General features: G+C 39.7%; 1 protein-coding gene across 4 annotated transcripts in view; it reads left to right on the forward strand.

Annotated features, from left to right (window-relative positions):
• Positions 1-18,141, forward strand: part of inpp4b (inositol polyphosphate-4-phosphatase type II B) — a 173,676-nt gene that overhangs the window by 45,160 nt on the left and 110,375 nt on the right. The window contains exon 1 of one of the 4 annotated variants that reach the window (XM_086295445.1): positions 17,532-17,735. The exons of the other annotated variants lie outside the window; for them this stretch is intronic. The gene's annotated coding sequence lies outside the window, so the exon portion shown is untranslated. Of the gene's footprint in view, positions 1-17,531; positions 17,736-18,141 lie in introns of those variants that run through there. 4 annotated transcript variants of the gene reach the window in all.

An 18,141-nucleotide genomic window follows, 5' to 3' on the forward strand; every position in this document is an offset into this window, starting at 1 on the left:
ATGGATCCAAATTTGAAACCAATGTTTGGTTCAAATTAATCTCAGTATGTGTCTGGAGACATCTGTAAAACACAGTGGAGGCTCTGTCATGTTTGAGGCTTTTCAGCCAAAGGTGTTGGGTTTCTTGTCAGAATTGATGGAATTAAAAAGCATCTGATTGGCAACAGCTTCATTTTTAAGCAATGATCCCAAAGGTACTGCAAATAAAAATACACTACAATGTGTTAAAAGCACACATGGATAGAATGACACTCGTACATGGATTGACCTCCCCAGAGCCCAGACCTCAACATTATTGAAGCGGTGTGAGATCACCTTAGTAAAAAACAGATCAAAAGGCAGCCCACACCCAAAGAAGAGCTTTGAATGATCTACAAGAGGCCAGCTGAGCTGTTCCTGGAGACTGCTTAGAGAAATTAGCAGAAAAGTTGCCCGTTCAGGCTGTGTTAAAGAGCAAAGGTGTTGTTTTTGCCTTAAATGTTGTATTTTGTATTACCTGTTTTCATAGAAAAATAAAGATAAACACATGAGGAGTGATTAAAGACTTTTGCACGATACTATATATGCAGGTTTCACTGGTGATGGAGATTGAAATGAAAGATGTGGTCAGATGAAGAGTTTTGGGCTCTTGGGTTAAAGCTCAGTACCATTTTCAAAGTTCAATAAAAACCTGAGCAAGGCTCATCTGAGAGAAGCAGGATGAAGAAAGTTCAAAGAATATGAATGAAGTAAATGAGATTATTTGTGTGTATTGGGTGCATCGCATTTGTGCTCACTTACCTCGGCGAAGAGGCTCAAAGACAGACTGCTAATGACAAACCTGTGTTTGCTGTCAGTGCAAACCTATTACCAAGTGTTCTTGTGCTATAAAAGGATAGGACAGCTGCGTCTGGAAGAGCTCTTCTGTCTAATCACAGCCTCATTTATCCTGCCTTTGCTCACTGCAGTCTGGAATGGATGTGTAATGCATGTTTTCAGTTTGCATTCCTGTAACTGACCATGGTGAGGAATTTTGATCGGTTTTTGTGATGTGAACCATGGTGCGACAAACAAAGGCTTCATTTGAGTAAAACAGGAAATGGAGCATGCCTGGTCATTTCCATAAAGCAGCCATAAAATGTATTCAATCCAATAAAACACAAGGAGAGGGCTTTTTTTTTTACTGTGCTGCTATAATTCCCATTTCTTTCTCTGGCCGCCAGAAAGAGCCAGATGAACACTCACATGCACACTCACACCATATGCACTTAAAGTATAGAGCAAGATGTTTGATTTGGAGGCCAATGGAGAAAGAACCAATCACAGCTTTATCTCAGACTGCGGGTCCGTTTACCACACACACACACACACACACACGCACACACACGCACACACACACACACACACACACGCACACACACACACACACACACTCTTACTAAGGAAATTGGATAGAGGTTATATGAGAGGAGTCCCAAAGTCCCAGTGATTTCCCAACATTTCCCTAAGGGGGGAAACACCTTCAAAATGTTTTGTGAAATGTGTTGTTGCTGAAATCAAATTAGAGGACTCTCGGTTCACGTTCTGCACAATTTAAAAATGACAGAGTTCAAACCCTTAAACACGTCTTTTTTTCATACTAGAAGTTGCTAGTACTCTTGTGATTATACTAGATAGCTATCTCAATTCAAGAATAAAAATCATACTGCCTTAAACCTTTTCATATAGGGTTTTTATATATATATAGAGAGAGAGACTACACTATGACCACTGACAGATGAAGGCAATAACACTGATGATCTCTTCATCATGGCGTCTGTTAGTGGGATATATTAGGGAGCAAGTGAACATTTTGTCCTCAGAGTTGTTGTGCTAGAAGAGAACCCACAAAAGCTGTAGTTTTGTGGGGTGTTCCCAGTCTGCAGTGGTCAGTGTCTGTCAAAAGTGGTCCAAGGAAGGAAGAGTGGTGAACCAGCGACAGGGTCACGGGGGGCCAGGCTCATTGATGGGGAACCAAGGCAGATCCATGTTGATCCAACAAACGAGTTACTGTAGCTTTGATTGCAGAAAAAAAGTTAAAGCTGGGTCTGATGATATCAGAATACACGTTGCATCACAGTTTGTTGCATATGGAGCTGCATACAGACCAGTGAGTGTGCACATGTTGACACCACCAAAGCACCAACGCTCAGCATCAGAACTGGACCATGGAGGGAAGAAAGTGGCCTCCACAGTGCATCCATTGACTGCAAAGGATTTTCATCCAGTTATGAAAAAATGCTTATATTTAAAATTATCCTTGTTTGTCTAAATAATTAGTCCCCCATTTTCAGAGGTGTAAATTCCTAAACAGCTAATACAATTTTTTTTGTAAAGATGGAAGTCTGTTTTTGTCCCTAATCCAAGAGAGCAGACTCTGCTTAACTATACAAAGTAAGGAGTTATAGTGTATCTGCCAGCATTTGGAGGTGATACCACTTATTTTTATTTCTTAAACCATAACTGCAGCAGCTGGCATCAAAAGTTATAAAGTGTTTATTATTGTTTTATTGCAGTCACATGAAAAAATTTGTGACTTTGTTGGCATTTTTGTTGAGTTTGTTATATTTTGAACAGGCAAACATTTGATCCTCTTTGTGCCTATAGACGTACAGGAATATATATAAATTATGTAGCTATAAAAGGTACAGGTCACAGCGTTTTCTAAGTTTTTTCTGAGAACTTTACCTATTGGCGTGATGACCACACACGGTACACTAGTTATTTCATGGTCGATATGACTTTGCAAGATTGATATTCCTCATTTCAAGTTGTTAAGCTGGGTTGAATTATCCGCTAAACATAAAACTCTGTTATTTGCCCTGAGCAGACATATTTCCACTGTGTGTTTTCCCAGCTCTCCACAGTTTTCAGACAAGCCCTTGTGGGATACTGCTAAGCCTGAAATAAATGTTTTTGAGTCTTTGGTAAACTCTAAGGATACCAAATTTGACAAAAAAAAATGCCATTACAAATGTGTGTTTTCATTGACTCCATGCCATATTGTTTTTCAGTGTAGTGATCCTTGCAGATTGTGTTATTCTCCTGTATACCTGATTTGAGGAATGTTTGACTGGCAGATATTAACCACATCTCAGGAGGCAGTTTGAACAGCTACTGTTCCATGGTGAATTGTCACTCCAATTATGAACTGCTGAAGTATGGAGAATCCCAGCCACAGTTAATCCTGCCCTGTCAATAATCATGATGTGTAAAAGACGGCGACTTGACATATTTTTGGCACCACCACTTGCTTTAGCTGGATGAGTGTCAATGTGGTGGGAATTTTCTGTAAGTGCAAGTGTTTACTGCCAGAAGGGGGGGATGGGGTGGAAGTAGACAGGGAAACTGCAGAAAGAGTGAGAGAGCTAGAGGGGACTCACACGCGTGTGCACACACACATGCTTTTACAAGAACCAATCTCAGAGATATCCAAGAAAGGTCTTGGTAGTGATTGAGTGGACAGCTCAGCAGTGATAACCTACGAGAGTAACAGTCCTCAGATAAGGACTGTCTCTTGTCTGATGGCCACTTTGCTTCCCTCACCATCATTGTGGCAATGTCACACAATGTCACAAGTGCAGAAAAGTACTGCTGTTCAAGTCTGCCATACTAAAATTAGTTAAACTACAGAGCTCTTGCTTTCTTCCTGACTTGTTTGCTGGGAGTCTTGCTGTGCACAAAACGTGAAGCTACTGCCCGACTCTTTTTTATGAAGACGCTACCAAATTTCATCACGAGGTCTAAGTTCTGTAATGAATGAATGTCATGCAAATGTCTAATTAGTGCTGTGCTAGTGCAGAATATTAAAATGTCACAGCTATAATAAAACAACTGTTTTGCCTCCCTTATTAAATTAAATTAGGTATGTTCCCTTTTTTTCTGCAGAAAAGTGGAAAAGAAAATTTCACAGAACTGTGTGCAGTTCTCTGAAAAACTAAATTCACACCATGTTTCATTAGCTTTTATCAGCAATAACTGCAGTATGTTTTCTGTATGACTTTATCGGTCTTTATCGTGAAGGAATCAGTTCATTGAGGTTTGTGGGCATTAGCTTATGCAAGTCTTGTGGCCTAAGTCATCACCCCTCCACCACCGTACTTCACACATGAGGTGCTAAATAGTCCAGACTAGTGGTCTTTATGCAAATAAAATAAAAATTTTACATATGAGAATTTTAAAATGAAATCCTAAAATCTATTATTAGCCAATGTAAAGAATATAAAATGCCAGAAATGTGAGCTTGCTTACTAAAATGCTAGCACTCTGGCTTTTTTTTTTTTTTTTTTTTTTTGCTTAGAGGCATTGCAAAGAAATTATCTAACATGGTCTTTTGTGTCCAAAGGACATTGCTCTAGAAATCTCAGATACAATTTTACAAATCTAACCTTTGCTGTCATGTTCTTTACAGAAAAAAGAGACTTTCTTTTGGCAACTCTTCCAAATAATCCATACTGTCATGGAGATTTAATATGCCTTAATATGCCTGTAGAGTCTTACATTTAGCTTTTTAGTTTTGTGCAATTTCTCTGAGCATTGCACAGTCTGACCTTGGGGTGTATATGCTGGGCCGTCCACTCTTGGGAAGATTGTGGTTTTATATTAACATTCACCTGAATGCTTCAGAGCAGCAAACTGCTCAAACCTCTGCTTTTATAGATGTGCTCATGCTTATTGATGATCAATCAATCAAGTTTGTTTGATTAGCAGCAACTGGCTGCTACTTACTAATTCCTATGGTAGCAGCACAGGACTGTATAGAGTCCCATGAAAACTTTCTTTTCTCACATGATTCGTTTTTCTGTAAGATTATCTCACTGACTTTGTATTTTTAGAGTAATATTATTATACTAGCAATGATATTATTTCTTGTAATTAGGGCTGCCACAAACGATTATTTTGATAGTCGACTAGTCACCTATTATTTTTGCGATTAGTCAACTAATCAGATCATGCATCCATTGGACGTAAAACGTACAGCTTATTGCACCAGCATGCATCTGCTCTTATATAACTATCATTAGCTTACAGCTTTAAGTGGTTCAAGTATGTGCTAACTAAAAATCACGACAAGATGATAGTTTATTAAATTTTAATGAAATTTGACGATTGTTTGGTGGCGTTTAATAAACTCAGCCGTCTGCTCCTTGCTATCTAAAATATAACGGGACACCGGAGTATATTCTCGAGCGTCTCACACTTCTGATAATCAGTTGTCTGCTTGAAGTTTATTCAGCTGTGTAAAAACTATAACTTTAATCTCAGCCAAACCGATTTACTCAGGAACAAATAAGGCAATAAAAAAAAAGCCAAACAATATAATTTTTAAGTTATCTAAGTGACTCATATATCATGTTTAACCTGAGTAGCGAAAAATGGCAGTGGGTTTGAAAACGATTTGCCCGGAGTCCGGGGTTCTCACCGGCTCTAGTGAGCCTTGAACCCCGGCTCACAATCGAGATGGTGGGCAACAGACGTCTCCGAAAACGTCGGAGCGCTTTTGAAAATATGTGGTGTCTTGATAAACTGAGCAGATATTTGAGGTTTATACTAGAGATGGACCGATCTGATATTACGTATCGGTATCGGTCCGATACTGACCTAAATTACTGGATCGGATATCGGAGAAAAATAAAAAATGTAATCCGATCCATTAAATATCACGAAAGCACCTCACAAAACTTGCAACACGCCGTAACTCACCTCAGAACGTTAGCACGTCGGAGCAGTATGCATCACGTGATAGAGCGGCTGTGGCATGCGGGACCTATCGGTGGTCTGGATAGCATGTGGAGCTTCGCTAGCAACCTGGCATTTCATCTCCGACAAAGTTATCCTGAGAGAAGTAAAGCAAGTGTGTAAGTCCATCTCTGAATGTTTGTAAAGCATTCCTGCGTTAAGCTTAACAAGCGACTGCCTCTTCTTGCTGCTACTTCAATCATGAAACTGCTTAATGATCAGCTGGTCGGCTTTTCTGTCGCGAGTCCGTGTCTCTAGTTTGTTTTTGGCCCACTTTGCACCAGAAAGAGGAAACCAGCGGCTGAACAACAGCAGCACGTTTAAGCTTGATCAGCTGTTGTTAGAATATATTTAATATTACTTTCTACACCAGGATCTTTTTCTACGTAGCTGACGCTGGTAACTGTGCAGGGGCGCATCTAGCAAAGTTTAGCCAAGGGGGGCCGATAGGGCATTAACGGGGAAAAGGGGGCACAAAGACATACTTTTCTTTCTTATTCTCATTTAAAATGTTTCGCTTTTAATAAATAATTATCTGACACCCAAAGTTTTAATTTGATGTAAAATGAATAGAAGTCAATTACTGTATATAGTGACTATTAAGTCTAATATATATACCCTAGTAAGCTATAGTACTTTTTCCTTTGGGAAGGTACTATCTGTGCAGTCTGCAATTTTGTTGAAGAAAGATGTTGAATCTATTTAATATTTCTTGAAAAATAATTGATTTCTGTGCATTTTTTTTTCACACTGCATCAAATTAAGGTTGATTACGTCGATTAAGCATCATGAGGTGGAGCGTGAGGGGTGGTTCCCTATTTTTTATTTAATTTTGTTGTTGCTGGGAGTTGGAACCCTATTAGTTAGGTTGCTTAATATTTACGCTAAGTACTCTTTAAAATACCAGAATAGGGAGGATGGTGCAGGTTTAAGTTTATTAGATTGATCAGTATTGCTGAACTATGAAATATTTTTTTTGCATACAGGTATAACAGAATAGCTTTAGTGTAGTTGTTGTTTTAAACTTGAGTATGAACTTATACAAAATGCAGCAAGATATTTAAAAAACAGTTTTGTTGATTAAAAAACACTATATCGGATTCATATCGGTATCGGCAGATATCCAAATTTATGATATCGGTATCGGTATCGGACATAAAAAAGTGGTATCGTGCCATCTCTAGTTTATACAGCTACATTCTCGCCTGAAAATATGTTAAACGTTTATTTTGTGACCCAGAAAGAATAATAAGAGTAATATTAAAACTAACTAGCTGCCGCCATTGTTGGAAACTGAGCTGGGCTGCGCTATGAATTCTGGGACACAGCTTCTTCTTCTTCGGGGTTTAACGGCAGCGGGCATCCTTGTACATGCAGTGCTGCCATCTTCTGTTTCAGTCCGTTATTACACTCTTAAATCCTGCTACTTATTCCTGCGTCTTTTGGGATCTTACAAAGCTTCAGATGACGCGTCGACTATTAAATCAGTCGTCGCCGATTTTGATAGTCGACGTAATCGTGACTAGTTGACTAATCGTGGCAGCCCTACTTGTAATCCTGATGTTTGAATTCTTACTTTTACAAGATGGATGTATTTACTTTTCATTTTACCGTTGTTTATTGACCGTATCACTAAAGGCAATTCTGTGCTTTTAATTTTCCATTTTCTAACCTGAAGCCTGCAAAGTACAAACATGATAAATTGATTGTATTTATATAATATCCTAGTTTTTTTTAGAAAGTACCTAAAAAAAACTGACAGCTGAGACCAGTTTAGGATCATTACCTGTAGTTATTTACATTTTTGAAGATTTTAGACTTTGGGTTTGTTGTACTTGATGTGATTTTAATAGACTGACTTTACATGTGCTGGTGCTTTTAATCAGACTTTTATCTGAATTTTGAAAATTACATGTTATGTCTGTAGTTTACCTGATTAATTTGCTTTATATGATTTAATACATTTAATATAACAAGGTATCGTCTGCATAGCAGTGTTTTCTAATGTTATTATCCCACTCACCACTAAGTTTCAGTTGGCATTAAGAGAGTTTTGCAAGAGCACCACAGTGATGAAAACAAGAGGAGGAGGAAATGCTGCTCTTTAAATCTCTTGCAGATTTATGCTCCCAGGCTCAAAGAACAGACCTTCCTTGGAATTGTCTGCAGGTGTAGTGTGATTAGCATGCCAGCAGAGGAGCTGCAGCAGCTTCGGTGCATTATCTCTGCCTACCTATGAGGTATAATAGTAAAGCATACATATCATAATTCGCAGTCACTACAGTTATACAAGTAAAAAGCACTAAAACACACTTGAAGAAGAAAAATATGCTCAAGGACACAATTGCAGGTGTTTAGCATGGCCTAAGCATGAGTCATATGGCTTTCTATCCAGGCAGCGTTAATGCCTGGATAGAAATAGGAGCATGTCTATCTTCAGATGACTGAAAAATAAAAAGCTGAAATTCCATCTAAGTAGACCTGGTGAAGCAATATCTCTACATTAGGTAACTTGTGTCATGTTCTGTTGAGTGTAGAAGGGGCTTTACAGTAATCATACAAACGAAGTGAGTCAAAGATAGCTTCAGGTTAAACTTGTTAATTAAATTGTGCATAAAAGTAAATTCTGTCTAGTCTTCAGTAGCCCAGATTGAATGTATATTTGAAATTGGCAGATTTCTATCAAATAAGAGGAAAAAGCACGAGGACACCGTCACATTGGTCCAAATTTAACTGATTTTAGTTAGAAGACTAAAACCACTGCCAACTCAGTATTAGGTGGTATAATTAATGTTGATTAGACAGTAATTGGAAAAGCTACAAAAGGCAAATGACTCTACATTAGGGATTCAGCTGACGTCCTTTTTACATTGCTTTTGTAGCAAATGTATATCTTATCCTAGATTGGCTGTAAGTCTGATGTAAATAACAGTTTTTGATATGTTTTTTGTGCTTTTATGATAGCCAGGGATGATAGGAGAAGCATATCTACAAATCCCCCCTGACATCCCCCAAAGCTCTGATTGGGGTTTGCATCTTAGTGTCTTTGTCCACTGGGATTATCAGCCTTGGTAGACAGGGAAGTTAACCTTACCTACACACCAACTAGAAAAAAAAAAGATCAGAAGATCGTACATGGCTCGTGGCCGTGTATGAGATAGTCTCAGCTTTTAGCATAGATCTCTGATGTGTAGTAACACCCTCTCTTTTGCCAGGGAAGGCAATGTGATATACAGATGTTTCACTTTAGTCTTATATTCTGCCCATTCCAACTGGTCATGAATTATGCTCATTTATGTATGTTTAATTTCACATACTACCCAGAAAGGCTAGAAAGAGTGCTTTTAATAAATGGCACATTTATACTTCTGTGGAATTTCAGTTGCCTCTCAACCCTGGGAAGTACTGTTTTTAATCCGCCCGACACCCATCAGGCATCACTGTGTCTTCCTCTTTCATAAATTCTCCTTTATTTCACTGACTTTAAGTTAAAGTTTCGGTGCACTGACAGCCTGACTTATTATACACTTGATTGCTGATCTTTTGATTTAGTTTTCAGCACTGTTCCAATTACTTCCATCAGTTCTCTACTTTTCATACTCCATTACAAGCAAAAAGGAAATAAAAAGAAGAAGAGAGAAACCAGACTTCCCTTATACTATGTGACAATCAGTAAAGCTTTTACATTGAAATTACTCAGAAATTGAAACGCTTTAGGATTAAGTAATTAAGCTGAATTAGAGTAAATGGGAGGATCTTTGCTTAGGCTGCTGCCCCCGCGACCCGGCCCCGGACAAAGCGGATGAAGATGGATGGATGGATGGATGGATGGATGGGAGGATCTGTTTAAAGCGAGTAAAATAAGTATTGAACACATCACCAATTTTAAAGTAAATATATTTCTAAAGGTTCTGTTCATACGGAATTCTCACCAGATGTCATTAACAGCCCATCCAATCCACACATGCAAAGAAATCAAACTATAAATGTCCATAAATTATGTGAAATAACACGGGGAAAAAGTATTGCACATTTTTACTAAGTAAGCCTTTGTTGGTGATGATGGCTAAAAGACGCCTCCTGTTTAAATAAACTACATACTTATTGTTTTCTTTGAAACAATTGTACCTACTGACTCCAGGCCTTTTTGTAGCTCCCCACAGAAGTGGTCCTTGGCTCTTGGTCAACTCCTGTGACAAGTCTTTTCATTCCTCTGTCTAAAATCTTCCATGGAGTATCAGGTTATGGTCACTTTATGGTGAAATTGTATTCTTTCCAAATCCAGATTATTGCCCCAACAGTGCTCATAGGAAGTTTCAGTAGTTTAGAAATTCTTCTGCAACCAATGACATCAGAATGTTTTACAACAATAAGGTTGTAAAGGTCTTTGGTGGTGTCCAAATTCATGGGCTTCATCCTCCTCAGGACCCGGCCTTCGCGGTCTACTTGGGCCAGGTCCTCAGAAGGTCGGGTAGGCCGGAAGTAAACAGCTGCGAAATTGGAGGGTCTAGCCTTCTGATTAGCGTCACCGCTGTCTCGGTGGTGTTTAATAAACTCGGCCGTCTGCTCCTTGCTATCTAAAATATAACAGGACACTGGCGTAAATTCTCAACCATCTCACACATCTCTTTAATCAGTTTTCTGTTTGACGTTTATTCAGCTGTGTGAAAACGAAGGAAGAACCCACCCAGGGGATTATTAAAGTTTTATTTTATCTAATCTAATCTAATAACTTTAATCTCAGCCAAAGTGATTTACACACGAACAAATGAAACACTGAAAAAAGACAAACAATAACATTTTTAGGTTATCTAAGTGATTTATATATTACGTTCAACCTGAGTAGCGAAAGTCCGCGGTGATCTGAAAATGATGTGCCGGGAGTTGTGCCGTTCTCGGCAGCTCTAGTGACCCTCGAGCTCTCGGCTAGCTATTGAGCTGGTGGATAACAGATGTCTCCTTAAACGTCGAAGCACTTTTGCAAATATGCGATATCTTGATAAACTGAGCAGATATTTGAAGTTTAAAAACCCACATTCTCGCCTGAAAATATGTTAAAAGTTTATTTTGTGACCCAGAGAGATTAATAAGAGTAATTTTAAAACTTAGTAGTGGCCGCCATTTCCAGAAACTGGAGTTTGGCTGGACCGCGCTATGAATTCTGGGATATGGTGGACCACAAAGGACACATTCGACCCATCCTTCAAATTCGGAGAAAAGAAGGACGCATTTGTCAGCTGCATTCGGAGGAGTCTACGAATTTGGACAGCCTTCGTCACGTTGCTGTGACGTAATCGGCCTACAAATGCATCCTCAGGAGAATGCAGCCCATGAATTTGGACACGACCCATAAATAAAGAAAGTGGCAGGGTTGCTTTCTAATTACTGATAGATTTCAGGTGCTGTCATGACTTTCTACACCTTGTTGCACCTCCCTTTCTGTTGTGTGCAATACTTCTCTGTGTCATTCTTCATTATTACACATAACTTAATTTATGGACATCTATGATTTCATTTCTTCGCATGTATGGATTGGATGGGTTGTTAATTGCATATGGTGAGAATTTAATGTCAATTGCACCTTTAAAAATATATTTACTTAGAAAATTGGTGATTTGTTGAATACTTATTTTAACCGTTGAGTCTTTATTACTGGCCAGTTGCATGGAAACTAATTCTCCTGTTTGAGGGGGACAAGACGAGCCTTGCTTATGGGGATGCTCCATAAATTATACAGAACTCCTATTTCCGTTGTGTTTTGTGTTTTTTGCGTTTTTCTTTTTGCAGCATTTTTCTTTTTGCAGCGTTTTTCTTTTTGCAGCATCTTTCTTTTTGCAGCGTTTTTCTTGAAGTTGCAGTGCAGCGTTTTTATTTTTGCAGCGTTTTTCTTGAAGTTGCAGTGCAGCGTTTTTATTTTTGCAGCCTTTTTCTTTTTACAGCGTTTTTCTTGAAGTTGCAGTGCAGTGTTTTTATTTTTGCAGCATTTTTATTTTTGCAAGTGTTTTCTAAAGTTGCAGTCCGTTTGGCCTCTCAGGGCCACCGTATGTAAAAGCATAGCAGCTTTACGATTGCCAACAGTGAGGGATAAATCGTCCCTGATCCTAAAAAAAAAAGAAGAAAAAACTCATAAAGTTAAAAGACCAAGTCATTTTTATTGACATCAGAGTACTCGCTCTGCCATGTTAGGTTAATGCTACACATGTCTCACATGACATCTGCAAAGCTCTACAGACATGCTGTGTGTAGCAAAAGCTGTCACAGCGGAGAGAAGTGTTAAAAAACGTTTGAAGCTCTTTCCAAAGCCTGAGCCTCTGAAGCGCCTTCTCACACTGATCATATCATTTTTATTGTCTCACAATACTTCAAGCTCCTGTTTAGCTTACTATATTTAGAAAGGCACGACATAATTACTTTGTTTTCCCACATCGTTCCCCCCACTGTGTTGATGTACACTTCAATAAAGTGACTGAGCATGCCAATGAATATTTACAATTGTTGGAAATTAAGTGTACTCGGGGTTTTATTGTTGGGGTGCATGCAGTCATTCGTGAAAACTGTTGTTGGAATAGTGCACGCTCATTAAAAGCAACCAACTAAATCTAAGCAGGGAAGCTAATTACTTTTAAAAACTGCTGAGCAGATGTCTGGTGCTGTTGCCACAAAGAGACGCCCCTTCTTTTCAAGGTAGAAACTTAGTGGAGACAAAATTTATTGGTATTTAATGCCCTTCAAATGCAGCAGATTTAAATGTTTTAGTCATTTTAGATGTATAAGACACCCCCCCCCCCCCCCCCCTCTTAAACAGTGCCATTAGGGTGTCTGAGCTGCCAGAGTCATACAGTACTATCTTCAGTGACAAGAAGAATTAGTCCTGCAACAGATGGGGTGGCCTAATTCTAAAGCCTAATCTAAAAGATCATGGAGTCATGGAATTACTTTAAGAGACAGACACAAGTGAGACAGCCTAAACCTAAAGAATAACTCTGGAACGTTCTACCGTTCAAGCAGTCCACCTTAAGAAGCACACCCAGGAGAATTTATACTGTTTAGCAGAGAAATTGCGGTCACATCAAACACTGGTTTAAGTTTAGAACTTTACTGTACTTTTCGTGAACCTGGTAAACTACTTACAGTACTTGACATTTAAAAATGTTTTTAAATTTGCACATAATGTATATGCCTATACTGCCACTAAGTACTTTATTAGGTAGGAAGGTCCAACTAGTACTGTATTGGACTTTCAGAACTGCTTTAGTTTTCTGTAGCATAGATTCAACAAGGTCCTTTAAACATTTTGGTCCATATTGAAATGACAGCATCACACAGTTGCTGCATTTGTCAGCTGCATATCCATCATGCATAGCTCCTGGTTTAAGATCTGTTGACTGGAGACCATTTGAATACAGTGAATTCACTGTTGTGTTCAGGAAGCTAGTTTGACATGGTTTGAGATTGTAGTAATAAAGAGATGGACAACTGTTGATACAAGGCAGGATGAATCTTGACCAATTTTGGTGAATTTTAACCTCATTTTGCTGTTCTTAGCTGTAAGGAGTGCCACCTGGTGTGGTCTAAGATGTTCTTCTGCATACTTTGCTTGCAAAGAGTGATTATTTGAGCTTCCTCTCAACTCGAAGCCATCGGGCCATTCTCCTCTGACGTCAGCAAGGCATTTTTGAGAACTGCCCCTCCCTGGATATTTTCTCTTTTTCAGACAGTTCTCTGCAAAACCTAGAGATGGGAAAGTGTGGAAAAATCCCACTAAATTAGCAGTTTGTGAAGTAGTCAGACTAGTCCATCTGGCACCAACAACCATGCCACATTCAAACTCACTTAAATCACCTTCCTTCTCCATTCTCTATGTACTTCTGATTTAGCTCTCAGCATAAAAACTGAAAAAGGTACATAACTTATATATAGATCATATTCACACAACCTGCCATTTTCTAGTTTCCGGGGAATAGGCTTCACGTAAATTTGTTTTAGAATGAAAGCAGCTGTATAAAATAAATAAAGAAGGTGGAAATAAACTGTTTACCCATAACTCTCTTAACTCTTTCAGATGTTGAGATAATGTGGACATGTGCTATATACAATATTACTGCTATATATGCACCTCATAGTACATCCTTCCTGCACGCGGGTGGAATTTGGATAAATGGGCTGTGACAAATTGCCTTATCAAGCCCAAAATAATCACTTGATCCTGAAATGCACCCTTCCACGAAACCTCCTCGTTGTCATAACCTCTCCCAAACCTTCCCCCGAATAATCCTACTCCAATCTCCTCAAGGTGGGATTTGTCTGGATCAATTTCATAATGCATTATTCATTTGAGAATTTAATCAAATATCTCCCTCACAATCAGCCCATGCCTTGTAAACCCGCCCCCGCCCCCACCCCACACCGTATCCTCTTTCTACTCATTTTATTGGTGATTGTTAGTGTCACCTGCAATAGCAGATTATCAGCCAAATAAATTACTGGGTCACAGGTGAATTAGATGCTTGGCTGGCTGTATTTTTTTCTTCTTCTTCTTCTTCTCCAAGAAAAGTAGCTTATTGTAATTTAGCTTCTTTTTTTTTCTCGAGAAAATCCCCTCCTGCCTGCCTTCCCGTGGGTTCCTGCAGCGTAATGGTTTCCTTTAAGAGAGACACTGGTGGAAAGTGCTGATGCTTGTAGCCTGTGTGTGCGAGTGTGTGCGTGTGTGTCTGTGTGTGTAAAGGCTGCTATTTTCCACGGCTAACTGAGCCACTGATGAGCTTGCCAGCCAGGCCAGAGTTGTGTACATTGCGTGAGTAAGCCTCTGGCCAAGCAGTCTTTGTAATCTCGTGTGTGGGTGTCAACATACTGTGTACTCATGCTGGGTGGGTGCAATTAAAACCAAGCTCAATTGAGATGGATTCTGTGATGCTGCAGCGTTTTACGGCAGCAGTTCATAAGTTTCCCCACCAGTTCAAGCACTGCGGTGTGTAAAGTATACAGTTTCTCGTACAGCAGCTTGCCTTTAAAATTTGTTGATGGCATTTTGCTTTTCTCCACCTTCCCTCACCCAAGATGACTAAAGAATAAATGAGTGCGGGGCAGGGCGGCTCTTGTCCCTGCTTTGCTGTTTTGCTCCGTTTGCACCGATGGAATTATATGATAATCAGAAATAAGCCGACGCTGCTTCCCCGCCGCACACCAAAAGAGGGTGGGAAGACATTAAAAAAGCTTTTTTCCCCCCTCCCCAGGAAATACAAACATATTTGTTTTGATCTTATCGCTCCCTTCCTCTCTCACTCTCTCTCTCTTTTTTCTTTTTAAAGAACTTAATGCGCTATTCATGAGTGTGCACAACAATAAAAGCACTTTCTGAATCTATTCATCTCAGAGCCACCATGGACAAATTTTGCTTTCACATATTTAGTTCAAAAGGGTTTTTTTTGTTTTTTGTGGTATTGTTCCACATCAGCTGGCAAATGTGTCATTTAGGCAACTAATGTGACTTTGGTGTGCTGAGAAACAAAAATAGCTAGCGGCACTTCTCCCACTCTTTTTCTGCAGCTCGTTGTTTACTAAGGCAAGGTGGAGCGAGTCATCTGTGGCTTGCGTGTCGACTCATTTTTACGTTATCCCACCGGAAGAGAAGCGCCGGGAAAGCTTCTTCTGAAACTCCTACTCAGCTAGAGCGGATCCCCTCTTTCACCCCCTCGCTGAGACACGCAAACAGACACTTGACACTTGTTAGTGCAAGTTTTTGTTTTTTTTGTTTGAGCCTGTTGTTACCATGTCAATGGGTGCTTTAAATTCAGTGTGAAATACAGTCATTACAGTCAAAGTTTTTTAGGTGCAATATGCAACTTTCACACTTGCGTGCACAGCCGCACATTGGTGCATACTGCACATCACACGCTTTGCTAAACACTTTGAGTCATTTGATTGCATGTGAGTTCTCTGTGTAACTTTGTACAATGTAAAACGTTACATTTAGTGGTATCTGGTCAAAGGAAATTTACTTCTTTGGTTTACAGTCAAACATATTTTCCTTGATGATTAATAATTTGAATAAATAAACCTTTTAATTTATATATTTCAGCTGCATTTTACTCAGAATCACAGCTCCATGCTTATGAGGGAAAAGAATCATTTTTGCATGCATCCCGTGAACGTGGAGACTAATATGAAATCCACCAGTCTATTCTAAAAAGTTTTGCACACAAAACCTTCCACCTACACAGCTGCTCCAACAAGCAACACATTTCGGTTTAATCCATTGAGTTGTGCTTGAATCACACTCGCTAAGGGATGAACGCTCCCAGGTACAGAGTGCATGCTGTAGCCTCGGGGTAAGCCTCACTATTCAAACATGTATGTACAGTGAGGATGCGCTGAGCCCCGGATTCGGCTGCATAGTGAAGTCATTGAGGAGTAGACTCTCTAGATCTTATGAGGCATCAATCTCTGTCTTTCTGCCTGTCTAGGCTGTTAACCACCTCTGGGCTGCACCATTGATCTCTGTAATTGTCTCCCACTCTTCAAAGGGAGCTAAGAGTTGGTTTGATCCGAGCTGTTTACTTTCACAGCCACTATAGCTCTGCTCTCTAAAGAAGTGAGCTATCAACCACTTCAGGCATGAGCTAGCATATTATAGCACCATTATTGTGTGTCTGAGCATGTGAGTGATTGTGCAAGAAGAAAAAAAGAAAAGCAAGCCAATGTGAGAGAGAACCCGGCACAGCCTGTAGCCTCGGGGTGAGCTAGCAGCTTCTTGCTGTTACGTAAGGGCAAGAAATTGCAAGCAGGATATTCCCTGTGTTCTAACCACGGGGATCTAACGAAATTAGTGCAAGGAACCGGATGCTGGATTGTGCACAAAATTATAGTCATTGTTTGTCTGCTTTCTTGATATTGAGTACTGAAAGCTTCATACTAATGCCTCCACCAAGATGACAGCAAAGTGACAAGTGTGATATGTAGCATCGCAAGATGTTTTGGGTGTGATAAAAAGATAACAGCGTGTCCCTTCTGAACCTTGCAAAGCAAATTTTCTTGTGCTATATTTGTGGGCCTCAGCTTGAACTGCAGAGTCAGAATAGAGGAAGTTCTTACCCACCAGCTTTAGCAGATAAGAGCTTTGCAATAAGCAGCTGATATTTAACGTTTGCATGCTGTAACCGTTTGATCACATGGATCTGCCTCTGCTCACAGAGCCAAAAGCAGTGTATTAAAAAGTAACCCGATCAAAAAGAGACTGGCGTGATGTGCTGTAATTTCAATGTAGTACTTAAGTCCAAGGATGGGGATTTGGATGAGGCAGTACAGTCTGTAGACCTGCTACCAAGTCATGTTTACAGACTGTGAGTGAAGGGAGCCTTGATTTTTATCACCTAGTCTGCAGTGGGGTTAGCTATTAAAGTTTATGAAGCAAAGCCGAGAGCGTGGGGGGGAAAGCACCGGTGGTATGCTTCCAGCGTACCAAGGGCATGATGCAGTTTCTTTCTTTTTCTTTCTTCAACCTGGAGCTTTTACCAGTGAAACAGATGTACATGGGAATCAGCATTTGCAGTTTAGTACAGAAACACATGCAGGCTTAGCACCAAAACACTGCTTCTGGGAAACGTGTTAGCAGATAGTTTGGCTGGACACTAAAAGGAACCCAGTGAAGTAAGAAGGAGCAGAAAGAGAGGCAGGGAGAAGTGAAACGCTAGAGCTAGAGCATCACGAAGGGATTCATGTTTGGAGGCAAGCATTGACAAGTTGAAGAATGTGTGAGCAGGTATGAATGTTGAGTGTGTGTTGCTTTTGTTACGGAGAATCACAGACTCTCGGGAAGCTTAAACTGTTTTGTGAGGAAGAGAGATATTAAGCTGTCCGCTGCTGTGTAGTATTTATCATACAAGGCTCTATAGATCGCCGTGTATTACAGAAACCGCAGGAGACAGAATGCTAAAGGGAGCTTCCCTTGGAGGAAACCACTGTCTCGCAGCAGCCGACTTGTGAGTATTTACCTCTCAGGTTGAAAAGACGAGCTTCCTTTGAGTGCTCGTCAAAGTGCAAAAATGCCTTGCTGGATTCTTTAGGTTTAAGAAAAGCAGGAAGTATCTCATTTTAAATGCTTATGAGAATTGCTGTCATTATATTAAACATGTGTATTATTCTGGAAATACATGTTCTGACAGAAAGCTTTATTTACTTCTCACTTCTTCAGGTGACAGTGTTGAGATGTAACGTGTGATTTTTGTTGAAATGTCACTGGTATAACACAGGAATCTGATCGAAAAGCAACTCTCACATGTGTTCTGTTCTGGTATACTGCAAATATAGATCCAGCACAAAGAGCACATGTGAGAGTGGTAAAATCATTCATTGGGGAAGCTCCAGCCTTCTAAAATATAGATACTT

Source organism: Aulonocara sp. 'chitande type north' Nkhata Bay, linkage group LG6, assembly GCF_057382095.1.
Source record: "Aulonocara sp. 'chitande type north' Nkhata Bay isolate Kocher_YH1m ecotype deep benthic linkage group LG6, A_spYH_male_GT1.1, whole genome shotgun sequence".
Lineage (NCBI taxonomy): Eukaryota > Metazoa > Chordata > Actinopteri > Cichliformes > Cichlidae > Aulonocara > Aulonocara sp. 'chitande type north' Nkhata Bay.